This window comes from Sus scrofa, chromosome 1 (genome assembly GCF_054392235.1).
Source record: "Sus scrofa isolate SSC_HxYL_T2T_F1_AM1 chromosome 1, Sscrofa_HxYL_maternal_Yorkshire_Landrace_v2.0, whole genome shotgun sequence".
In the NCBI taxonomy this organism is placed as follows: domain Eukaryota; kingdom Metazoa; phylum Chordata; class Mammalia; order Artiodactyla; family Suidae; genus Sus; species Sus scrofa.
This window is the reverse complement of record NC_139383.1, coordinates 270402506-270429416: the sequence shown is the minus strand read 5'-3', so window position 1 is coordinate 270429416 and position 26911 is coordinate 270402506. Positions and strand designations below refer to the sequence as shown.

At 45.0% G+C, this 26911-nt stretch overlaps 1 protein-coding gene across 3 annotated transcripts in view; it reads left to right on the top strand.

The window, feature by feature from the left end:
* Positions 1-232: 232 nt before the first annotated feature.
* The window catches only part of BRINP1 (BMP/retinoic acid inducible neural specific 1), a 196590-nt gene continuing 169911 nt past the window's right edge, over positions 233-26911 (top strand). For all 3 annotated transcript variants that reach the window (XM_021077997.2, XM_021078073.2, XM_021078035.2), the window contains exon 1: positions 233-613. The gene's annotated coding sequence lies outside the window, so the exon portion shown is untranslated. The remainder of the gene's footprint in view (positions 614-26911) is intronic.

Here is a 26911-nt window from a genome sequence, read left to right as displayed (position 1 = left end):
CTCCGAGGAGGCCTCCGTTTCCCCGTCCTCTCTCTTTTCCTCCTCCTCCGCCTAAAGATGTACAAAACACTCCTCAGAATAAACCCCCGGCTCCTGGCTCCTCCCGGCCCGCCCCCCGGCAGTCGCTCCCCCATTCATTTTCGCCCGTCGCCGGGTAAGTCCCTCCCCCCGCGTAGCCCTGCCTCCGCTGCTCCCCGCCCGGAGACCGCGGCGCACTTGGACTTCCCTCTCCATTCGCTACCCGCCTCGCTCCCGGGCCCCACGGCTGCGAACTGATCTGGCGCGGGGGGAGGAGGAAAGCGCAGGCGAGCGACGAGCGAGAGAGGGAGAAGGCGAGCGAGCGAGAGAGCCGGAGAGAGAGCCAGAGAGCCGGGGGGCAGAGGGAGTAGTGACCGCCTTCCGGAGCCGGGATTCATGCCTGTCCTCGGGACCAGCGAAGGGGACTTTACGGCTGAGTATGAGCCAGGCTGCTAGGAGCCAGGTACCCCCACGCCTGCAGTCCCCGCGCCGTTCCCGGTATGCGAGCTGGACGCAGGGCTCTCCCAAGTTCCCTCCGAGCCGAATAAAAAGCGTCCGCCCGCAGCTCTCCGCCAAAGACGGACATTGACTCCAGGTAAGGCGGCGCCGGGCGCAGCGCCGGCAGCCCCGCTGCCCTTGGAGACCAACCGGGACCGCATTCGGGGCGCCCCCGGCCGCCCCGCCCCTCCCCCTCCCGGCACCCTTCCGCGCCTCGCTCCGCCGCCCCGCCGCCTGCAAGTCCTCTCAGGTTCCCGGGAGGTGGGGGCGAGGGGTGCTCTGTATTCTGGGGCGCAAAGGGTTAAATGCGGGTCTTAGTAAGTGGCGTGTGTGCTCCCCGCGCGCTCCCGACGTGTGTACCATGGTGGGAACTTGATGTGGTGCTAGTGTGTGTTTGCGTGTGCGGCGTCGTTTGCGTTCGATGCGTGTATTTGTGATATGTGTGTGTGTGTGTGTGTGTGTGTGTGTAGGGGAGGGGGTGAGGAGAGGTCCTATAACCTACTTAAGGCACGATGTGTGTGTGTGTGTGTGTGCATATTTGTACGTGTGTTTGTGTGTGTGTGCTTGTGTGTCTTTTTAATTAGGTCTCTCCAGCATACACGGAATGGGATCCTTATTATAGGATCACGTAGCCATCGGGAAACCCGCTGTGGACTCCTCTTGGGGCTCTGGGCTGGGGTTTGGGGAGGATTATGGGGATTGGGATGGTACCTTATTTAGCCCAATACTGGTACCCTTGAAGGAAGATTTCTCCAAATGATGGAGATCTGCTACACTTGGATTCACCGTTTAATGTGAAAGAGAATTGGCCCAACCTGGAGGCAGTGAGACACTGTCGCTTTAAATCCCACACTGGGCAGACTCCAGGATTCTGATGGGAATTTGGAGTCACTGGGTAGTGGGTGACAGAAAGAAGTCAGTGGTGGACTCATCTGGGGCTTGGCAAGTCCAGGACAGAGTCTACGCTGCCTCTCCAGCTGTAATCACAACAGCATTACAGCATGTCCTGCTTCTGGTGCTCTTGGGGAGGATCCGGGCAAGTTCACATGGAACCCCCTCAAGGGAAAGGAAAAAGAGTCCTCGGGGACTTGCTCATAGCTGCACGGAATTGCAGAAAAAATTTCATTTGGGGGGCAGCTCTCGGTATGATGGAAGGAGATGGATGGGGCACTTCCCTAAGACAGATTCCTCGCTCCCTTCCCGGTTTCAGACAGGCTTGGGGAGTCCCAAGAGAATCTCTTCCTAAACTGTGCTTCTTCATGAATCCGCTAGACTTAGGAGGATAGTGGGAGAAGCAGAGAGGCTGTGTGTGTGTATGTGTGTATGTGTGTGTGTGTGATAAAAGACCTACAATTTGAGAGCTGGTTGTGGGTGGGGAACTCATGGCCAAATGTGGCGGTAATTGACTTAAACTGCTGTTGATTTGCACCTCACATCCCTTGCTTGGCTCCAATATACTGCCAAGGGCACACGGGGGTGGTGGGAAGAATCTCAGTAAGGAAGACAGTTCAGGTCAAGTCCCTCCTTCCTCTTTCCCCCACCTCCTAGGAGGCTCTCTAGGTAAGTCCCTTGGCCTCCCTGGCTAGGTCCTGCCAGGCTTGGACTCCAGGGCCAGCCATTGATTTGATTCCCGGATGCCTCTTAAAGGCTTGCCCTACTCAGCAAAAATGCTGAGTTTTACTGCTGTTAGCATGGCTTCCAGACTCGGCAGCTGTTACTTTCCCAAGGTAAGAGGCAGCTGTTCTTAGGCAGTGAGGCTCTGGTGGACAAGAGCTGAGACCCAGCCTCTTGTCTACCTCCGCAGGAAGGGGCCACTGAAAAGGCCTTTTAGGGGAAAAAAGTAAAAACGTTCTTGTCTTAAAACAAAAATACGTGAATATGTCCATGTACGTCTCTCTCTCTCTCTCACACACACACACACACACATTTATCTTCTGTGGAGAGATAAAAGCAAACATGTGTTTGCAGAAACCTGCCCTGGCGGGTGGGTGACAACGCTACCTGCAGGCACTTGCAGACACACCATTCTCTGGCTGAAGGCTGATACCTCAGGCTGAATGAAGCCTTCACACAGTCACAAGAAATTTGCTTTGGGAACCTCATGTCAGAGCAGAGATCCCCATTCAATTGGGTAGGGTGTGTGAAGGCAGAAGAGGAGACTCCATATGTTAGGAACTGCTCTCATTTTCTCTTTTTTTTTTTAAATTCATAGACAATCGAAGCTGGAAGGAATATTAAAGAACAGACAGGCAGGACTCTGCAGCCAGAGAGGACATGAAAACTCCCCAACATTGTCTAATGCGTTGGTGGGATGCCCAGGGCTAGAACCTATGATGCCTGACGTCATGATCAACGTTCTTTCCACCATACCACTCTGCCCAGGACTGTGTATTGCTCTCTGCCTTTACCCAGCCACCATGCTCCCATCCAGGATAATCACCTGCCTTCCCATCTCAAACTTCTCATTTCAGAGATGCATTTCAAAGCTGTTCTACCTAGAAACTTGACCTGGAGAGAAAGGGTCCAATGTCTTAATCATGCTCCCTGTTAGACAGAGACAGATAGACAGACAGACAGGCATACACAGAACATACATCCTTTCTCCAGTACCTTCAGAGAATCACACACAGCCAGGGACCCAATACTGACCATGACTAGTCAACAGAAGCCAGAGAGCATGGGGACTGTACCTGAGCTCCTTATGAAGAAATGCTTTGTGAGAGAGCCAAGTGTACACCTTCTAGCCAATACTTGAGACAAATTCATTTCTTGATGTTAATGAGACTCTTACAGATCCTATACAGTCATACCTATGGCTGTCACAGGAGCATGCACAAGCACACACGCAGCCATGCGCTCACATGCACACACATGGATTCAAAAGTCTTTTCTACATGCTATATTCAGAAGAGAAATGCAACCTCCGCACCAAATTGCGACCCCCTATATAAAAGCATCACCCATGTGAAAACTGGGACACGTAGTCCCAGGGGATAGGAGATCTAAAGCCTTGTGAAAAATGTGCTCTTAAGAAATTACAACCAGGCCCACGCAGAAGTGTGCTCCCGGAGTCCTAGTTGCTCATTTCGGGGTGCAGGAGAGTATGGAGAAAAAAAAAAAACATGGGGGTTTCAGGCCCATCTGCAATAGAGCCTTTCCACGCAGGCTTTTCCAGGGCTGGATGGCACTTTAGCTCCCAGAAGGGGGAGCTGTGACTCCATTTCAACTAAGGAGACACTGCTCAGAGATTCCAAATCTGCTCTTGGGCCCCTGTTGAGTTTAGACAGCCCAGCTCAGGCTGCAATGAATATATTTGAAATGGTACGGGTGGGGACCTTAAAGACACTCTCCCCTGGTCAGTCCAAATAAAACATCTCCTTCTTAGTGCTTACAAGAGTTTATGCCTTTGACCAAAAGTCCTGTTTTTCTCTGGAAAGATCTTTGCCCCAGGGGTCTTCAGTTGTGGGAAGAGACAGTTTCTGATTGGCATCCACTGGCTTGTTGCCTCCTCCGTACCTATCACCAGAACAGGCCACTAAAGTTATATATGTATCTCCCACTCTTCTCCTCCCCCTGCTTCCCCCTTGCTAAAATCTAAAAATTAACAAATTGGCCACTGAACTCCTGGTACTCAGGGCAGATGAGATGAGGGTCCTGTGTAGTGGACAAGCCTTCAAATGCCATTCTCCAAATACCTCCCCTCATTTTCCATTCTCACGCCTTCTGCAAAGAGTACCTATGCCTTTCTCCATCTCCCAACATCAGTCTCACCTTTTTAAAACCCTACCTGTATTTCCACATCCAGCTCAAATGACCCTCCCAAGAAGTCTTCTCCCAAATCTTACTTTGTAATTAATCTCCTTTCACCCTGTTCTTTTGCATAATTTTGTCTGAAATTCTATTTTAGCTTGGATCTCTCTTTGCCCCGCTTTACAACTTTGCATGTGTGTGTCTCGCTGGCCCTCTTTAATATGGTCCAATATCCTAGGAGCATCTGTTTATCCCCAGGGACTGACTGAGAGGAGTTGCACTGGAAAAATGTTTGCTGTTAACATTGGAAGCCCTGTCTCAGCAGCAGCTGTAATTTCTCTCTTTCACTTTCTTCCTGATAACTGTTTCATATTTACGCAAAGCAATGAAGGTATGGCCTCAAAAGTACACCACCTATACCAATAATGTAAGGACACCAATGATGATGCAGACAGGTAAATTTAGGTCTTACCCGGAAGTGAATATGACCCTGCTGGGTTCTAAGGTCTTTAGTCTTACTCTCATTTAATCTTCCGTCCCACCCAGGGAGGCAGATACAACCTCTTTTACAGAAGAGGAAAGTGAAACTCAAGGTGACTAGGTCTTTTGCCCAAGGTCACAGGGCCAACAGAGCTAGAATTTGTGCTAAGTCCCCCTTGCCTCAGCATCTCTGCCCTTTCCAGGGTACCACTGAGTTAATGGTAACCTTTGTGGATGGCCAACAGGATTGGGTTGTTCAGAAAATGTTAGGAATAGTCAGGGGCATATTATTAACTCTTTGAAATTGATGCTTCATGACATTCATCAAAGGATCTCCGTGTTTGAAGATTTCGCTATACCCTAACCTTTCTCCTCATTCAAGAATTAAGTACTCATTTTTAGTACTTTTAGCACCAGTGAACTCTTGGCCATGCAGGCCAATCTACATTGTCCTGGGAGAGCTTTGTTGGAATGTTTTCTCATCTTGACGCTAAATCTGCCTTCTGTCCGTACGTCTCTAAAATCATACAAACACAAGTGTAATTCTCTTCCAATCTTATAACCACAGGTATTCCCTTTCAGACTAGATGGGCCTAGGTTCACAGCCCTGTCTTCTATAACATCCATTCAGCCCCCTCACCAAGCTGGATGTTGTCCTGTAGGCATCGTCCAGTTCATGTCACTTATGGGGTGAGTCACAGAAGGGAGAGGGTGCCCTGAAACTGAGTGACGATTAAAAGCGGCATTCATTCATTTATTGATTCAACCAATATTTATGGGCTGCCTACCATTTTTCAAGCATTGCCACAGCCCCGTGCTGTCAAATAGAACTTTCTGTGATGCTGGTTGTGCTCCCCCTTTCGTCCCGTATGGTTGCCGCTAACCACATGTGACTGTTGAGCCCTTAAAACATAGCTGGTGTTACTGATAAATGGGCTTTTCCTCTGATTAAATTTTATTCATTTTTATTTCAATTTAAATAGCTGTATGGGGATGGTGGCTACCGTACTGGACCACAGAGATCTAGGCATTAGAAATATAGCATGAACATGGTCCTGTTTTCATGAAGCTCTTAGTCTAGCGGGGAGAGATTGCTGATAAGGGAGTAACCAAAGAGATAAGCAAAAATAATTTCCTGTAATAGTAAATATCATCCAAGTAATCATTGGGAATGATAGGCTAGGAAGGAATATAGGTCACGTAACATTAGATAGGGTCATCCGAAGGGACTTGTCCTTGGAGGGGGTGCTATTAGAGCTGAGATGTAAATGACAAGGTACCAGCCACTTGATTATGTGGGGAAAGACTATTGGGGGCAGGGAGGAGAACGATGATGAAGTCACTAGGCAGGGTCAAGTTTAGCAAATCTAAGGGAGGGTGTGGCTGAAGCTTTTGGAGAGAGACTGTTTTCAGATGATAATAAGATAGGAGGAGGTCCGATAACAAAGGCTTTGCTCAAATTGAGGGATGAGAAGTCTCAACATCCGCCCTTTGGAATCTCCTTGCCTGGCAGCTCTCTCGGAGCTGAAGACAGTCTGGAGATGGACAGAATCTCATCATTACAGATTCTCTGTGGTTTTTCATCATGTCCATTTTTAATCAGTCATTTCAGTGAATTCTTCTAATCTTAATTTCTAGTTCTGCACTGAATGCTACACCTTCTGGAAGTATCCAAATCTAAAGGAAGGGAGAGGCGCTGGAGGGGGGGAAATGGCTAGAAAGGGAGGAGGGGAGTGAATACCTGGGGAGAAGGTAATTGAAATGAAGTCTGGTGGAAACGGATGAAAGCTGGAATCAGTGTGGATCAGCAAATATTTATTGCATATCTTGTGTGGGAAAGGCCTTGAACAAAATGGCTTCGGGGTGGGGGGTGGGGGGTGATGAATCCTGCCAGGATTAGAGAAGACCTGCAAATCCTTAAGTAATGACCGTTCATGGGAGACTGATAATTGTCACTTCAGCATTTCCATGAGAGTTTGGGGAAGGGGGAAATTAGAGGAGGACACAGAGGTGGTGATGGTGGGGAGGAAGGAGGCTGATGGCCGTGACTATAAGGTGTTGGAGATCAGAGACTATGTATCTTTTCATCTTATAGCTTCATGAATTCCAAGTTTTGTGCTGTCAAAGATCCTGATTCTAGTCCTAGCTCCTACCACTGTGTATCTGGACCATCTTAAGAATATACCTGCTCCTCCCCGGGCTTGACTTCTGCAAACTGAGAAGGACCGCAAGGTGGCCCACCTTATCAAAGGGATTTACCCATCTCTATCGAAATGGCACATGACAGTTTTTGCAGAGGTAGAGAGAGAACCATACATGATGGCCACGCTTCATCCTAAGATTTAGATGTCTTCTCAAAAATGAAAAAATCCCTAAGAAGTCACAGGGCACAGATTGTGACTCAAGACAGGGTAGCTGAGTGGGATGGATGTATCATTCTTGTAACTCTTAATATCAAAGTGGTTACATAGTAGCATGAAACCCACTCTCCTTCTGGAACCTAGCAGCCTAGAAAGGCTGCCTAGAAATCCACAGACAGTCCTTGCTACTGAGGGGGCAAGAAAGACAATTAAGAAGATAATGAAGCTGAGGAAAAGTGAAATTAATTTCTTTTTTGCATGTGAGGGTGCAGGGGATCTTTGTCTCTCAAAGGAACTACCTTTTGGAGATTGCAGGTGCCCTTAAGGAGAATAGATTGAATAAGACTGGGTGTGAGAAAGTTAAGGGTGGTAAATTACCAGGCCTGGCTGCTATCCATTGGAAAACATGCATAGGAAGAGAAAGCCTGGTGCAGACCTAAAATATATCATTCTGAACAAGTCTTGTTCCCAGTTTGCTGAGATTTTTTTTTCCCCCACAGGGTGCAGAGTGGCAAACAGCACTGTTAGGGCCGTCTTGGGAACAGCTGAGAGACTGTATCCACCCCCCCACACCCAACATCCCCATCCCCCACCCCAGGATGAGGAGGTAGAGTCATAAGGCAATTAACAAAAGCAAGATGCAATCCTTTTTTGTGTGTGAATTGCAAAGATTGGAGCCCATCTGAACAGCTGGAACCCTTGGTAAGGGTTAACCCAGTACTGGCCCCAGGGGGTTTCTGAGATGTAATTTATCTAACCTTTCAAAGGTCCTACAAATGAACCAGTGGGAACCTGTCTGAGAAATAATAGACCCTGGGGGTAATGTGGAGCTGCTGAGTTACAGATGCCAGGCAGCTTCAGATGGAGGAAGGGCAGCCATCCAGGATGCCTTTGCCTTTTAGAGGACCCACACTTCCAAGCGCCCAGTTCCTATGTAGAGGAATTTCTGGTGGGCAGTGGGATTCCGAGAAACTCCAGAAACCCCAAGATAAACCTCTGAAAACTGCGACATGACATCTGCCTTAAGTAAGTATGTTTCGGTTTACGAGGTAGTGGATAAACTCAATTTCTCGTGGCATTTGATGGGCTCTGAGTTTACAGGCATATCCTAGGGGAAGGACTCACAAGAAGCCTGAGCTGGCATTATTTAAAAGAAAAAAAAAATCTGCACAAAGCACAGGAGCCATTAAAAAAAGAAAATCAGCACTTTGGTTTGTTTGGGACTGTCAGGAAAAATTGAAAATTAGATGACCCAGTGAGGTAGGGTGGGAGTGGGGGGAGGTAATCTGATTTTTCTGCTGGGACAAGTTTGGGAGGCACGACTCTTTGAGATGCAGCGGTCCTCATCAAATGCCATGGCCAGAGATGGCCAAGGCAAGGGAGGGTTGAGAGGGGTCATAAAAATTTTTATTCTGCATCTGTATCAACAGGATAGCATCATTCAAAGTCCAATGAAGGCTTTCAACTTATTCCTAAAAATATGAGTAGATCAGCCACGGTTTTACCTGTTCTCCCCTCTTGTTTCTGGCAATGGGAATTAAACATCTAGGCAGAGTGCATATAGGAAAGAATTCAAGGAGTTCTGTAAGGGTCTTCACCCACAGTATTTAGAGATGGCAGAAATGTCACAATTTTAAAATCATTCTCGAAGTGGAACAGTGTTTGTGCCAGGCATGTCACAAGTTCTTTGTGCTGTAGTGGGTACTTGATGTAGAGATTGTTTTGCATATTCTCAACAGGCTCCTGCAGAAGCCTTATCATTCCCTGGTCTAGAGATGAGAAAACAAAGGCTCAGGGCTGTGATGCCATACGTTCAAGGCCACACACTGAGTTGACCACATGTTAGGTTGTGTAGTATTTCCCTTGAAAGTGTAGTGGTTGAAAGCTTGGATGCCAGCGTCTGAAGGCCAGCTCTGCCACTGGCTAGCTCTCTGACCTTGGCCAGATTACCTAATGTTCCTGGGCCAGTTTCCTCATCTGCCAAATGAGGATAAAAGTAGTCCCTCCTCACAGAGATCTCATGAGCGTTTAATGAGTTTGTGTGATGGGTGCTTTGAACAATGCCTGGCAGATCATCAACACTATCTGAACATTAATTATTATTACTTTTTAATTACTACGCTATCTAGTTGCCTTAGATGAAATGTTACTCACCCCCCAGGTATGTTCCCCAACTGGAAATGTCCTATAGGAAAGAGATTATCGCCAGGTTCAAGGCCCTGCCTTGCAAACAAGCTTGCTCAATCATTTTTACCCATCCCATCCCCTAATATGGCAATGTCATCCCAGCTGTTAGGAGAGATATTAAGAGTGTGGGAAAAGAGGAGTTCCTGTCATGGCTCAGTGGTAACGAACTTGACTAGTATCCATGAGGTCTCAGGTTCCATCCCTGGCTTCGGTCAGTGGGTTAAGGATCTGGCGTTGCTGCGAGCTGTGGTATAGGTCACAGACATAGCTCAGATCTCGCGTTGCTCTATCTGTGGTGTAGCCCATCAGCTACAGTTCCAATTTGACCCCTAGCCTAGGAACTTCCATGTGCTTTGGATATAGCCCTAAAAAGACCAAAAAAAAAAAAAAAAAAAAAAAGAGTGTGGGAAAAGGCACTGAAAGATGCAAAATGATTAATGATTGAGGGTAGATTTTTTATTCTTTATATCATCATGCCTCAGAAACCAGATATAGCCATATAATAATCAACCATCAGAGCTGAAAGTCCGCTTCAATATGGTCTGGGTAAACTTTCTCATTTTTCTTTACATATACACTTTTTCCTCTTTAGGATCAAACTGTATCTGAGCTGGTTGTGGCACCCTAGCCCTCTACAGCCCATGCCATCCTACCTCTTGATGCGGTATTCTAATCTATAAGGCCAGGGTATTCAGCAGTTGCCTATGGGGGAGCTACTGATTGACAGCAGGCGGCATCCCCTCCTGGGAACCACGCTTATCACCTGCCCCCCACCTCTCCTCGACACAACTCCCTTCTTCCCCATTTTTATCATTTATCTTACCAACTGCTTGCATGTCTTAACACGTTCTATCTTATTCAACCTTCACAGTCACATTCCAAAGGTGGAATTACTCTCCTCATTTTCCAGATAAGGACCTTAGAGCTCAGAGGTGAATGGATTTGCTCCAAGATAATACAGTAAAGCGGTAGCATCAGATCTCAAACCCATATCTTCAGACACTAAACTTAAGGTTCTTCTACTGAACTGCCCTCCCTCCATTCACCTAGCAGCTTGGCGGCTTCCTAGAATCAAGGTGTATTCTTACTATTTGGTCTCTATTCTTTAAGGCAAGGTCCATTGCTGAAAATCTTCAAGGGCTTTGGTCATGCAGACCCTGCCCTCAGTCCCAGGCTCATACCTAAATGAGAAAGACATCTGTCTTCTACGTTCCAGGAGATGTTATAAATGGCGCCACTGAAGGGAGGCTTCTTAAATCTCCTTAATAACCTGCATGTTGCTCTCTCTCCTTTATCTGTCAGCATCATGAATATCTTCCACTCTTCCCATGCTTTCTGGCTGCCAACTTCATAGCCTCTTAAAATAGCAATTTAACTTCACAATGCCTCTGCAGGAAACCTTAGCTTAGCATGTTTACTTTCACCCTTAAATTGTGGAAGTTCAAATGTTGCTGAGATCAGGACCAGTGGTCATAGAATAAGCTACTTTCTAACTCTGGGCCAGAGCCAACAGCCAAGATCTTACGTTTCGTCAGAATAGAATCACCAAGGCCACCTCTGGTAACAGTAGAGGTTAAAAATTAGAGGTTTAAAAACAGGAGAGGTTTAAAATTAGCTCAGGAAACAGCAGGGTGGAAGTGGCATCAATTGTGACAACCAGATGTTCCAAGAGAAAAGTGGTAGATAGGTAGATGGATAGATAGATAAATGGATAAATGGATAAATGGATGGATAGATAGATAGAAAGATAGATAGATAGATAGATAGATAGATAGATAGATAGATAGATAGATAGATAGAATATATATCATATAAAATACATGTATATATAAAGAATACATATGTATATATAAGTTTTCTCTATATAGATAGATATCTATATATAATCCCTCTTTACATGTGTGTGTGTCTGGGTGTGTGTAAAGGAATATTGAATGTAGTCAAGAATAGATAGGAAGGAGAAGGGAACAGATGCAGGGGAAAATATCCCAGGCAGAGTTCTCCATATCTATTAATAGAACATGAGCCCAGATGTGGTCATAAGATCTTCTGGTATCAGAATGTGATCTGGGGATGGGACTTCCGGCTACAAATGGGAGGGGTCACACTAAATATTTAGGTTCCCTGGTGATCAAGTAAATGAACACAGCAATGTGATGCCACGTAGCATCATCAAAATGTGTTTTGTTTTGTTTTGTTTTGTTTTGAAATGCTAGTATCCAGTCTTGGCAAGAATGAAGGGAAAAAGACTCTCCTGTGGCATGGGTGGAAATCTTTATTGAATGCAATCTTTTGTGAAATTCGACTTTCATTCTTTCATTTAAAAAACAGACCCTGTTTATCGAGCCCTTGTTCTGTGTAAGACATTGTTCTAGGAGCTGTAAATACAGCAGTGAACAAAATGGACTAAGCCCCTGCCTGCTTGGAGCTGACGTTCTAGGGAGGAGGAGGAGACATGAATAAACAAGTGCACATGCAGAGTGTCACGTGGAGAGGAGTGTGACAGAGGTGGCGGGGGGGGGGGGGGCGGGGGGGGAAGGGCATGTTGTTTTGTACAGATGGGTGATGGAGATGCTAACTGAGATGCTGACCTTGGGCGGAGGTCTGTAGGAAGTGGGGGGAGAGCCACGTGGACATCCAGAGAAGACTGCTCCAGCAAGAATCAAGTTTTGAGGTTGGACTATTTGGTGTGTTAGAGCAACAGTGAGGAGACCAGTGTGGCTGCAGTGAGGTGATTGAGGGGGAGGAAGGGGATGCCTTAGAGCAGGATCTGTTTCAGTTTACCACTGTCATTATCTCTGTCCCTATTTTTTAATATTTTTTATTTATATATTTTGGCTGCACCCATGCCTGTGGAAGTTCCTGTTCTAGGGATTGAACCTGGGCCCCAGCAGCAACCCAAGGTGCTGCAGTGACAACACCGGGATCCTTAACTCATTCCACCACAATAGAACTCCCTGTCCCTATTTTTATTTTTATTTTTATTTCGTCTTTTTAGGGCCGCACCCGAGCATATGGAGGTTCCCAGGCTAGGTGTCTAATTGGAGCTGTAGCTGCCGGCCTACACCACAGCCACAGGAACGCCAGGTCCGAGCCGTGCCTGTGACCTATGCTGCAGCTCACAGCAATGCCAGATCCTTAACTCACTGATCAAGGCCAGGGATCGAACCTACAATCTCATGGTTCCTAGTTGGATTCGTTTCCGCTGCACCATGACAGGAACTCCCCTGTCCTTATTTTTAAAAGAAGGTGCAAGTGTTCCTGCTGTGGTCTGACAGGTTTAGCGGCCACTCTGGAGCCCTGGAATGGAAGTTTGATCCATGGCCAGACCTGGCACAGTAGGTTGAGGATCTGGTGTTGTAGCAGCTGCAGGGTAGGTTGTAACTGTGCTTCTGATCTGATCCCTGACCCTGGAACTCCACATGCCTTGGGTTAGCCAAAAAAGGAAAAATTAAAAAAAGAAGGTACAAATCCTTGTGTTTTAAGAAATATCCCATCCTAAGGAGCAAATTAATTATTTGTGTGAGAAGAAGGAACTCTATTTGAGTGTTTGGGGAAAAAAAGAAACAACAAAACAAAGCATATCATGGAATATCTAGAGTCATTCAGAATGATGGTAGGAGGCACATTGATACATTAGAAGGTGGGATAAAGGTAGGGAACATCGTCTGTAAAACAGGGCTAACAAGAGTACTTCCCTGTTAGTTTGGCTGTTAAGAATGAATATCACGTGTATAAAGCACTTAGCAACATGCCTTGCATACAGTAAGCGCTCAATTAATGGTACTCGTGATGACAGTTATTGACATCTACTAAGTTAAAAAGCATGTGATACAGAGTATTGTGCATGGCATGCTATTTTAAAAGCTGTACCCTAATATTCGAGTGGTTATCTGTGGATGATAAGCTGTGAGTGAATTTCAGTCTCTCCTCTATACTTAACCTGTGTGGCCTAATATTTCTTTAACAAATGTGCATTACTTGGATGCTGAACATTTTAAGTAGTAGGATGTGGTAGATCAGTGAACAATTCTTGGGAGAAAAAAGACCTGAAGCAGAGACACGTGCTTTAATGCAGTTTGCTAAATTTGTTCTAAAGTCATTTGTTCCAAATCAAATTTAAATGGACTCAGTTTTTTTTTGTTTAATTCTTTTGCTTGACCTTGGCCTGAGCGATAATACTCATAAAAACCAAACATGTGATAAGTACTTTCTACTTTGCAATGCACACTAAACTAGTGATCATGCCCTTAAAAGAAAAGCTGGACCACCTTTGAATCACCTGGAATCATTGCACATACGTGTGGCCACGATTTCAAAAGGACAGGTTGAGTGGCTGCCACCTGGGAATCACAGGACTTTAGCTTTGTCTCTAAGAGTCACTTTTTAATTTGAGGGTAATCACATCCCTTCTCTGCATCTCAGTTTCCTCGGTTTTGAAATGAGGGCTTGAGATTCAGTCGGGGTCCCAAGCAACCCTCAGAGGCCCACTGTGGCAGCAGGAGGGCTTCAGCAGGTGGGACGGACTTCGTGTCCATCTTCACCTTGCTCTGCACCCAGAACAGTTCTACTTTATCTGCTTTGCTTTATTACTCTTGGACAAGAGCAGAGTAAGGGATGGCAAGGCTTTAAGAAATAATAACGTGATAGCACTGGTTTCAACGCTCAATGGTCTCTTTTTAAAGGGGACTTACAAATGGCAGAGTTTGTCCTAGATTAAGGCCTTGTCCCAAGCTCTTGAGAAGACTGTGGATGACTCTGACATATTCTCAAGGGCTTGGTGGGAAGCAAGGCATCCGTAAGACTGTATCTTAACCATCTTTGTAATCACCGCACATGACATATAATTGCCATCACCAAAGTAAATGAAGTCAAGAAAGTTTGAGCTCTGGTCAAGGGAGCCTTCTATAGAAGCAAAATGGTTTTTTAAAAATGATTTTTGTTTTTTCCATTATAGTTGGTTTACAGTGTTCTGTCAATTTTCTACCGTACAGCAAAGTGACCCAGTCACACGTACATACATACATTTTTTTCTCACATTATCATGCTCCATCATAAGTGACTAGATATAGTTCCCAGTGTTATACAGCAGAATCTCATTGCTTATCCGCTCCAAAGGCAATAGCTTCCAGGAAATGGAATGTGTTTATAGGAAACCTCAGGAGGGAAAATGTGCTAAGCCAAGTTGCCCAGGAAAGACTTGGCACAGGCGATGGCACAGAAGGGAAGGGTCTGTCCTCACGGATGAGGCAAGGGGGCATTCCACATAGAGGAAGTGGGAGACACCAAGACACGACCCCAAGCATGTGTCTGTTTTTTTGTCACAGAACCATAGGATGTTAGAACTGCGCTACAAGGGACCTTAGTGGGATCCATCGTATCTGACTCTCCCTCTTTTTTTCAGATAAAGAAACTAAGGTTCTGACATGGGAAATGTCCTGACAAAGGCCACCATCTTTATTAGTGGGCTTATTAAACCTAAAACACCTGACTCCTGACTCCCAGACAATAGTTTTGCTTCTGGCTGAACATTTTCATGTTATTTCTTAGGGTGTGCAAACTCTTCTAAAACTCGGAGAAAACAGTGTTGTGTGGTCAAATAAATTTGGGAGTGGCTTCAAATGAGTTGCCCTCTCTGGGACGTCAAATTATGTATAAGCACATTCCAGGCTCTGACAAAGTCTTGGAATAGAGATTTTAAAATCTAATTCAAGCTTTTTCAAAATGTAAACACATAGTTTCCACTTTCTATGTTTTTCACTTAATTCTTATTAATGTTCTATATTGCTTACTTAAGGAATCTCTACACTAGACAAACCTATCTCTCAGAAAAATAAGACTATGATGTGTATGGTAAATTTTTATTTTATTTTTATTTTTTATTCATTTATTTGTTAGAAATTTTACGGCCACACCTGCCACACATGGAAGTTCCTGGGCCAGGGAGTGAATCCAAGCTGCAGCTGTGGCATAGGTTGCAGCTGTGGCAATGCCAGATCCTTTGAGCTACTGCTCCAGGCCAGGGATCGAACCTGTGCTTCTGCAGTGACCAGAGCCACTGCACCACAGGGGAACTCCAGAAAATTTTATATAAGCAATTCTGGCAGTCCATATCATTTCAGAGATGATGGCCATATTAAGAAAATTATTATCAAAAAAGAGTAAGAAGGAAAGTTTCTCAGATTTAATGTTTCACCTTCCTCTCCCCCTTCCTCCTTCTCTCTCCCTCCCTTCTGCCTTCACCATCCTACTTTCCTGCTTTTTGTAAATCTTCCTTCTTATTTCCCTCCTGTATCCCTCTTTCAGCTTATTCTGACTTCCCCCTTTCCTTTTTTTTAAGAGTTACAGTGTTTCAGATTTGGGACTGTCTTCAGTGGATTGGACTTTTTCCTGATCTGAAGTTCTGCTGGTTTGATAAGGAGACGGATGCACATCATGAGGTCACACAGAGTAGCTGGTGCTGAAACTGGAGCATCACGGCATGTTAGGGTGAAGAAAGATCTGTCTGTGTGAACCGTGAAGGTTGACCAGCCAGTTACATCGCTGGAGGAAGGACATTCTAAGGAGAAAGTGGGAGATGAAATATTTCAGTCCGAGAGTACTCAGGGGTGAAGCTAGAAACATAAGCTAGGGATGGAATTTGTAAAACCTTCGAACCACTACTAAGTAGTCTTTATTGAAAACATTGCTGAAACTCTTAAGAAGAGGGTGGACTTGATCAGATCTGGGATTAAGAAAGATGAGGAGGAGGGTGAGAGGAGCGGGGAGGGAGAGTCTGGTGGCCCCATAGCAGGTCATCATAATTGTTCAGATGACAGATAGAAGGTATCCTTCCAGGCTAGGGCAGTGGCAAGGAAGTGGATGGATGGGGGACCTGGCAGAGGGAAGGGATTAAGAAAGGATGACTTCCTCCAAGGTTGTGCCAGATCTAGGCTGCTCTCTCTAAATAGTGCTTCCAGAAACAGCAGGGTCTCAATTATCTCACCGTGGGCTGTGAAATTCTAAAAAAAGAAAAAAAAATGTTCTCAAAACAAAATTAAGTTTAATTTGCCTTAATTGAAAAATAAACACATGCCATGTACAGCACTCAGAGGAGGAGAAAAAGCTAGAAAATGAAAGGAACAGTTGGGTGTGATAGGTCCTCAATTATTAGAAGTTCTGAAAGGAGGATCGGTATTGGTGGAGAACATTCATTCAGGGTTAAATTCAGGAATGGAGAGTGTAAGCCTTCCCTCTCTGCATTGGTTTTCTTCATCTCATCTCTCATGAGGTTATTATTTTTATTATTATTAAGAGTGTTATAATGGACGAGGATCTGCAAAAATACTGGATCATTGGAGTTCCTGTTGTGGCACAGTGGAAATGAATCCGACTAGGAACCATGAGGTTGCGGGTTCCATGGTTCCATCCCTGGCCTCGCTAGGTGGGTTAAGGATCCGGCGTTGCCGTGAGCTGTGGCGCAGGTTGCAGATTCGGCTCGGATCCTGTGTTGCTGTGGCTCTGGCGAAGGCCAGTGGCTACAGCTCCAATTCAACCACTAGCTTGGGAACTTCCATATGCTGCAGGTGAGGCCCTAAAAAGACAAAAAAAAAAAAAAAAAGAATCATTGTGCTGTACACCCGAAACTAACACAATTGTACATCAGCTATACTTCAGGAGTTCCCGCTGTGGCACAGTGGGTTAAAAATCCAACTGCAGTGGCTTGGGTCACTGCAGAAGTTCGGGTTCAGTCCTGGCCTGGGAACTTTCGTATGCTGCAGGTACAGCCATTAAAAAAATACTATATTTCAATTTTGTAAAAAAAAAAAAAAAACAAAAAAGAAAAAAACAAAAAAAAACCCATTAGAAGGCAGTTGGGGAAGTAGTCCTGGATAGAGAGTCAGACAGTGGGCTTGATCCTTTTTTTTTTTTTTTTCATGTTATTTGAGTTGTTTCTTTTCTTGGCTCAAGCTCCTCATCTGTAAAATGGGGATAGTAATCCCTACATTATTGGATTCCTATGAGGTCTGTATACTTAATATACCTGGAAGTTCTAACATACTGTTAAGAGATGATGGAGAAGGAGGAGGAAAAGGGGGAGGAAGGTTGGAAGGAGACAACGGGAAAGAAGAGAGAAGAAGAATACTACAGCCAGTCCGGTTGACATATTCACTCACACAGGATTTCTTAAGAGCCTTCTGTATTCCATGCTGGGGAATATAAGGGCAAGAAACAGCTCTGAGCTCTGCCTCTGCTGGCACCTCTGTTCTAGCAACTGGTGTTCTCACCCTCTAGGCCATAGAGTCAAGGAGGAAGACTGGGTGAAGGGAAGTGTTTGGAAAGCCTTGAGATGTGGTTTTCTTTGGTGGTTTTTTTTTTTTTTTTTTGCTTTTTAAGGCCACACCTGCGATATATATAGAAGTTCTGAGGCTAGGGGTCAAATTGAAGCTGCAGCTACCTACCTATACCACAGCCACAGCAATGTGGGATCCAAGCCACATCTGCAACATTTACCACAGCTCAGATCCTTAGCCAACTGAGCAAGGCTAGGGATTGAACCCACATCCTCATGGATACTAGTGGGGTTCATTTCCACTGAACTCCTGAGTGGGAACTCCTGAGATGTGTTTTTAAAGTCAGTTTTCTCAATTGGACATTCTTCTCTCTTTTCACCACCATTCTGCCTTCCCCCGTCAAGCACAGATGCTGTGACCCTGACACAGGTTCCACTTATCTCATGGGGAACATAGTCTGACAACCACATTCACATCCAGGTGATGGTGGCTTGAAACTGTAAGGCATAAGGGTCTGACTCTTATAAAATGGGCATCTCAGAATCATAGTGGTAGAGTCTTAGGATATAAAAACAGAGTCAGAATCTCATGGACTCAGGATGTGATATTTATGGAAGATAAAACCAACTCTTAGGATCACCAAATCTTAAAAATCATAGAATCGGGAGTTCCCGTCGTGGCGCAGTGGTTAAGGAATCCGACTAGGAACCATGAGGTTGCGGGTTTGGTCCCTGCCCTTGCTCAGTGGGTTAATGATCCGGCGTTGCCGTGAGCTGTGGTGTAGGTTGCAGACGCGGCTCGGATCCCGCGTTGCTGTGGCTCTGGCGTAGGCCGGCGGCTACAGCTCCAATTAGACCCCTAGCCTGGGAACCTCCATATGTCACGGAAGCGGCCCAAAGAAATAGCAAAAACACCAAAAAAAAAAAAAAAAAATCATAGAATCATGAAAATAGAGGCTCTTGGAGGAGAATGGCGTTTTCTGGTTACTTGGTCCACCCTCCTTCCTAGTTCATGGAAAACACTAATAGAGCATGAAAAATATGAATCTTGAGGATCTTTAGATAGGAAAAAGGTGGCCATGAAGGAAATACAATGTTAAGTAACATGAATGGTAAATACATTGGCGAAGGGGCACCAGTGGTGGAGACGGATGGAGTTTCTGAACAATATAAAAGTTCTTGGTGGAGTTCCTATTGAGGCGCAGGGGAAGCGAATTTGACTAGAATCCATGAGGATGTGGGTTCCATCCCTGGCATCGCTCAGTGGGTCAGGGATCCAGCATTGCTGTGAGCTGTGGTGTAGGTCTCAGATGTGACTTGGATCCCACGTTACTGTGGCTGTGGCAGAGGCTGGCAGCTGTAGCTCCTATTGGATCCCTAGCCTTGGAACTTCCAAATGCCGCAGGTGTGGCCCTAAAAAGCAAAAAAGAAAATCGAAAAGTCCTTGGTGCTGGCGCTTGGGGTGGGGTGGGGGAGGTGAGGGAAGCGATTGATACCCCAGGCAGAGAAGTTATAGAAAGCTTGAAGCAAAAGAGGAATCAATGGCTTTGCTCACCGACCAGCCCTGCTGGAATTACTCCTGTCATTTTAGAAAATAGTCCCTTAAGTATCAGTCTTCTTTCTTAGGACTGTAAGCTCCATGAAAGTAGGCGTGATATATGGTTTTATATGAAAAAGGTTTCTAGAAAAGTGCTTTGCATGGCTGGACCCTGCAGGCTTCCTGTTTATTTTCCCCTCCTTAGCTTCCTCTTATTTACATGTGGCCAATTATTGTTGATCCGTGAACTTGCTTATGTTCCCTTCTGAAGTGCGGGCTTATGGGGCCAAGCCTTTTCTTAAAACAAAAACCAAAAAAAAAAAAAAAACCTGGTACCTATTTTGTGTGTGGTAGTTGTTTCCTCCTCATCCTCTCACGCAGGTACAGAAAGAACCTGGCTTAAGGAAGTGCACAGAGTGTAAGAGCTCTTTGCTTTAGAGCATGGAAGCTCTGTGTGTGTGTGTGCGTGCTGTTCCCATAAAAGGTGAGTTTGGATGTTTTGCACATGAGTGTGCCAGTGTACTTGAAGGTAGGTACTCATGGAGTCCCATGTGCATTCCTATATAATAAACTGGTGTGAAATGAAAATGCGCTGACGAATAGGTTAAAACTGTGCGTGACTCTATGATCCTTGACATCTGCGTGCTGAACATCTACCTTGTACCTGACGATGAAATAAGTGCTCTCATAGATGCTAATATATTGGATTTTATGACTATGAAATAGGTGTGACCGTTTCTATTTTGAAGATATGACATCTAAGGCTCTTCAAAATGAGGTGATCAGGGCTGGTGTTTGAAATGGGGTCTCTCTATGAAAGCCTTTTATTTACATGTTTTTGAGTTTGCGTGTGCTTGGTGTGTGAGTTCAGGAGAGTGTGTGTGTACACATTTGTTCGTGGGCATGAAAGTATGTTTACATTTTTTTTCTTTTTCATTTCTTTAACATACATTTCTTTTGTTAATTTTTGTTTTTTGGTTTTTTTTTTTTTTTTTTTTTTTTTTTTTGGTCTTCTTAGGGCTGCACCCACAGTATATGGGGAGGTTCCCAGGCTAGGGGTTGAATTGGAGTCTCAGCCTCTGGCCTACACCACAGCCATAGCAACCCCAGATCTAAGCCGCGCAATTGTGCCGCGGCTTGCACCAATGCTGGATCTTTAACCCACTGAGCAAGGCCAGGGATTGAACTTGCATCCTCATATCCTCATGTATACTGGTTGAGTTCCTTTTTTTTTTTTTTTTTGTGGTGGCCACATTGTGGCATATAGGAGCTCAATGCCAGATCCTTCCTTAACCTACTGAGCGAGGCCAGGGATCGAACCCACATCCTCATGGATACTAGTTGGGTTCGTTATCACTGAGCCACAGCAGGAACTCCCTAGTTGTGTTCTTAACCCTCTGAGCCACAGGGGGAGCTCCTCTTTTGTTAATTTTTTAAAAACATTTATTAACGTATGGATGATTTACAATGTTGTGATAACATACATTTCTTAATACTTGTGGGTGTCTCTCTACATATGCATATGTCTGTAGTAAATATGATGCATCGGCTGAAAGCATCATCATCTGCCAGAGCACATCTATGTCTTTGGTTTTTGGGAGTCAGGGGAGTGTGGACTGTGGGAGCTGTAGGGGAAGAACATCCAAGAGACAGAGGACAGGTAACTTAGTATAAATTCATGCGCAGTGCTGACCTGACTGTGTGCTTTGTAGGGAGATTTCACTACAAGTTATTAACTCCTGAGATCTTTTTTTTTTTTAATAAGCGTATCCAGGAGTTCCTGTTGTGGCTCAGTGGTTAAATCCGACTAGGAACCATGAGGTTGGGGGTTCAATCCCTGGCCTCGACCAGCGGGTCAAGGATACAGCGTTGCTGTGAGCTGTGGTGTAGGTCGCAGACACGGCTCGGATCCCACATTGCTGTGGCTGTGGTGTAGACCAGTGGTTACAGCTCTGATTAGGCCCCGAGCCTGGGAACCTCCATATGCCACAGGTGTGGCCCTAGAAAAGACAAATAAATAAATAAATAAAGTTTTGTTTCAAAACCTATCATAGATGTTAGTGGTGACCTAAAAATGTGAAGAAAAAAGAAAAAAGAAAAAAATAAGTACATCCAGGCCCAACCCAGACCCACCAAATCAGATTTTCCTTGGCTGTACCATGATTTGACTATGTTGAAAAGTGTCCTCCAGCAGGTCTCAAGAGTATCCTTGTCTGACAACCTCTGCTCTCTGGCAGCCTGCATCCCACAGTGGTTCCCAAAGGCCAGGGTGTGTCTTTGGGGAGGCTGATTAACAGGCAGGATCCCAGCTTCTACAGCCTGGAGCTTCACTCAGAAGTCTGTGGTCTGGACTCAAGATGCTTTTTAAAAGCATCAGGTGTGTCCATTTGAGGTGGTCCTGAGACCCCAGTTAGAGAAATATGAAAGTAGGCTTTAAAGATGGAGATGGATATAGAAATATAAATATAAAATAAAAATATAAAAATAGGCTTTAAAGAAGGAGATGGAGCCAAAGGAAGCAAATATCAGAGGGCATTCATGATACAGAAACTTAAGGAGGGCAAAGAGAGAAAGAATTGGGAGGAGGAGTTCCCTTCGTGGTGCAGTGGAAATGAATCTGACTAGGAACCATGAGGTTGGGGGTTCGATCCCTGGCCTCGCCCAGCGGGTCAAGGATCTGGCCTTGCTGTGAGCTGTGGTGTAGGTCTCAGATAAGGCTCAGATCTGGCATTGCTGTGGCTGTGGCTGTGGCTGTGTTGTAGGCAGGCAGCTACAGCTCCGATTAGACCTCGAGCCTGGGAACCTCCATATGCCGAAGGTGCGGCCCTAAAAAGACAAAAAAAAAAAAAAAAGAATTGGGAGGAAAGAAATGCAGAAGTTGAGGAAGGTGTCAGAGCGCTCTTGGGGTGGTCATTTTAGAAGGTGCAGGAAAAGTTAAAACCTGCAGGAATTATTTTCTGTGTGCGGCACTGACGTTGTTTCACCAAGAGGCTGCAGGAACTCTCTGAGGCAGGCCCTGTGTTTCTGTTTTGCAGATGATCTGACTGAGGTTCAGGCTGAAGTGATTTTTTTGAAGTCGCACTGGAACAGAGCTGGGGTTTGAACCCAGGTTTTCCTGTCACGTGTTGCCTCTCCCCATCCCTGCGTCTCCCATCGCTGTTTCCTATGCTGGGGTTTTGCTCAGTCCCCGACCTGAACCCACATAAATCTCAAGCAGCCTGACACCTAGCCAAGCCACATAAACATTCCAAATTCACTGCGCTGATGCTCCAAGGGGTTGAAATAGAACTTTGAAATTCTCCTTCACTTTTAATTAAAAAAAAGATTTAGGCCAACCCTGGGTTCCCAGTTCTATTTAACTGCGACTGCTTTTAACCGTTGCTGTATTTTTATTGTTGCAAATGTGACGCACCGATCCATCTTCCTTGTAATGCTTCTCGGTTTCTGCTCCATCTGTTGAAGAGAAAACATTTGCAGAAATCTCTCGGCTTCTCTCCAAGGGCTGAAACTTCAGTGGTAGCAAGGGAGGCAGTGCAGGAAATGGACTTGGCCATCAGCGAAATCAGGAAATTGGCAAAATCTATTTTCCAGTATCTTTCGGATAATCATTTCCCCAAACTAAAGGTTCACCCGTGTGCCCAGTCAGTGCCATTATGTTCCCCTGTGTGCATCTAGGGGTTGGTGAGGCACCTCCCTCACACTTACAATAGAACTGTCAATTCTGTTCTAATTTTTATCTGTCTTCTCTTCTATGCTAGGCCCTATGCTGGGGTTTTTCTAATAATCTATCGTTAGTTCTTAATAAGGACTATGTTTGGTGTACAAAGGGTTTTGGACTCATGTTGGATGATTGCGTTCAAGTCCTTGCTTTGCTATGGTTTAACCTGGCAGATCACTCCAACTCTCTGAGCCTGGATTTCCTGGGAAAGCCCCAGAATGTTGTAAGGATCAAGTGGTTTAATTAAAGCCCAAACACTCTGCCAGTTGTGAGATGCTGCACTCATGCTATACATAACCAGTCATGCCACTAATTTGTCAGTTCATTCTGTTTGTTCATGCTTTCATTGACTCATATATGGGATGTTTGTTGAATGAATGCTGTGCACCAGGTCCTGCTTTGGTGTGAGTGATACTAACATGAATAAGGCAGAATCCACACCCTCCAAGTGCCTGCATGTAAGGCAACATAATAAGTGTTGGCACACAGTTATGAATAGGCTGTCATTTCTGTTAAAGTGGAAAATCAAGAAGAGGCAGGAGGCCAGAGCACTGAGACTTCAAGTAAGTTTTAATGACCAACAGATTGGCTAGGAGCACCAAGAGAGAACCCGGGCTCTCCATGCTTAGGACACCCTTAGTTGTGTAGGAAAGGAGGTAGTTTCTTTTTCTTTTTTCCTTTTTTTTGGGGGGTCTGTTTAGGGCTGCACCTGCGGCATATGGAGGTACCCAGGCTAGGGGTATAATCAGAGCTGTAGCTGCCAGCCTATGCCATAGCCATAACAACACAGGATCTGAGCCTCGTCTGCAATCTAGGCCACAGCTTACGGCAACACCAGATCCTTAACCCACTGAGCGAGGCCAGGGATAGAACCTGCGTCCTCATGGATACTAGTCAGATTCTTTTCTGCTAAGCCACATGGGAACTCTGATAGTTTCTGCTTTTAGCACAGGTTTGTTCTTGTGCTGAGTCAATGGTCAAGGGTTGGAGGAGGCAATCTCCTTAGGCATGTGGGTAATGGCTTTGGGTAGGGGGTAGAGGGAAGTTGTAATGGAACATCCCATGAGGAATGACTGATTAACTGGTCTCCAGGGCAGCTCAGTGTCCCAGGGGATCAGGCTTTTAGATTTTAAGTCCGATTAGAGTTTTGGCAGTGCCTAGCAATCATGTTCTATTCCCCAGGGAAGATTTTCCTCTTCCTTGGGGGTCCAGGGATTCTTCAAAGAGGGGATTACTTTGAATATTAAAAAATCAGGACTTTGTTAGGTTTGGGATGGGGAGAGAGTAAAAAGAACATTTTTGGTGGAGGGGTTAGCTAGGGAAAAAGTAACAGAGGTGAAACAGGTTGAGACTTGTGGAAAATATCTGTAGGGAATCTAGAAAGTAAAGGTGGAGATTCCGGACAAGACATGGAGAGTAAGCTATGGGGAATAATGAGGTGAAGTGCCAGTAGCTGATAGGTGGCCTCTAGCAGTGGGAGGAAGCCGTTAATAGATGGAATCAAGGAAGTAGCCCTGGGTGATACTGTGATTTGTAATAAGAAACATTTTTTGGTTGTCATCCCCCTTTCTGGCTCAGAGCTCTGAAAATCCTTGGAATTTCCTAAGTGATTGAAGCTATAAAAAGTGTCTTTTGTTATGTTAATGAGATACTTTTTCAAAGGCACCTAAAGGTGGGGGCAGGATGCCAGTGGAGCCAACCAGGAAATCACTTTTGGTCCCATCCCCCCCCAACTTCTGGGGGAGGGAGAAGGGGTAGAGGGTGCATTTATCACCAGTGGTCATTGATTTCATCAGTCATGCTTATGTAAAGAAGAGGCTTTTGGTGAGCTTTGGGGGTTGGTGAACTTGTGAAGCTTTGGGGAGAGTGGCTCCCCAAGAGGAAGCCCTGATCCCTTTCCCCTTCCTTGCCCTTTACATCTCTTCCAAGTGGCTGTTCCTAAGTTATATTTTCTTATAATAAGCTGACAATCTAGTGAGTAAACAGGTTTCCTGAGTTCTGTGCGCTGCTCTAGCAAATTAATCAATCCCCAGGAGAGGGTCATGGGGACCTCTGATCTATAGTCCATCAAAAGTATAGGTAATCACCTAGGCTTGAAGTTGACACCCTGAGTTAGACGGGGCCATTGGAATCTTGAATCTATGGGTCATTGATCAGAAGCATAGGTAAAAACCTGGGCTTTTGAATGGCATCTGAAGTCCGAGGAGGGGCTCACTGGGACCCCTAATCTATAATGATGGGTCAGAAACACAGGCGATAACCTGGGGTTGTGATTGGCATCTGAAGTGTGTGCACTTGGGTTGGGGGGCAGTCTCTGGGTAGATAGTGTCAGAACTGAGTTGAATCTGGGCATATCCAACTGGTGTCTGAGCCTGGCTTCTTCTTGGTGTGGGAACCACCCTCTATCCCCAACCCTGGTCACATTGAAATTGTTCTCAGAACACCAAAGACTCTATAATAATGATAGATACCTTTTACTGAACACCTCATCATTTCATTGAATGCTCAAAACACTAAGATGCTGTGGGGGAAGAGGTTCAGTTCAACTGATGTAGGAACTGAGGTTAAAAGAGTTGATAGGACTCATCTACGTAGATAGTGGTCCCCACAACTTACCAGATCTGTCTGCTTATAGCCTCTGCTCTTAATTGCCTCACTATCCAGATTAGCATTTTATTTTATTTTATTTATTTATTTATTTATTTATTTATTTTTGTCTTTTTTTTGCTATTTCTTGGGCCGCTCCTGTGGCATATGGAGGTTCCCAGGCTAGGGGTCAAATCGGAGCTGTGGCCGCCAGCCTACGCCAGAGCCACAGCAACGCAGGATCCAAGCCGCGTCTGCAACCTACACCACAGCTCATGGCAACGCCGGATCGTTAACCCACTGAGCAAGGGCAGGGACCAAACCCGAAACCTCATGGTTCCTAGTCAGATTCCTTAACCCCTGCGCCACGACGGGAACTCCCAGATTAGCATTTTAGAAACATCTGATTGATTAGCTCTAGGAAGGAGCTGGTAAAGAGGGAGTGGCTGAACAAATAACAAATTGTGGTTACTCCGGAGGGTAAGAAAATCCCTTAGAACTCTCAGAAGTCACTCTGAGAGTGGAATTCCAGGCATCATTCCCAAATTTGTCAGGGAAGCACTTTGAAACAAGGAGGAAAATCTATGTGGGCAACTTTCTGGGGCACCCATGGATGGAGATATGAATATGGGAAGAAGTCAGGCCCTCTGGCTTCTGTTCTTTAACATCTTTCCCCTCAATTCCAGTGAATTCTTAGGAAATACCTAACATTTCTGGATAATGTCGTGGCAAGATGCCTTCTCTGGCAATCCACCAGAGACAGAACCCCGAAGTGAAAAGGCCATAAAACAACCCATAAACTTTATTTTTTTCTCCTCTATAATTACATTTTTATAGCATTTTAAAATTCCTTGAAGGAAGAGCCATAGAATCACAAACTCTGTGTCTGAAATGTCTGAGATTTTTAGCCTCTTAATCTGGGAATGGCTACACCCGCTCCCTAGATTCCACCTCATTCCATTATTGCTAAAACCTTTGCCTGCTGGCTTGTCTTTCATGCATATGACTTTCCCCGCCATTCTTCTTTGGTCATGACCTATAGGTTGATGGCTTTCCATTGCTGGCCTACAATTTGGTATTTAATAGATGATGCCTTCTCTATTTTCTGTTGCTGGTTGAAATGTTCTTTCTCTTACAAAATGCTGGTAATAGAACTTGTGATTTCTATTTCACTAAATACATTTAGCTAAATGTATACTTTCATATAAATGTATACATTTATATAAATAAATGTATCGTACATTTATACACTTATATAAATGTAAATACTTATACATTCATGTTGGTCCCCAAAATTGCTTTTATAAATTTGACTTGGCCATGGAACTGGAAAGGTTGATGTTGACACTATAGGTCCCATAGAATCTGCTTTTCATTCAATGTTTGACTACAGAATCCTGTTATCATACCTTTGTATATTTCATCATCTCCCATTATACTTTAGTAATATCTTGCCCATAGTAGGTCATTAAATGTTTGATATATAAGTGAAATTCCAGGTAATC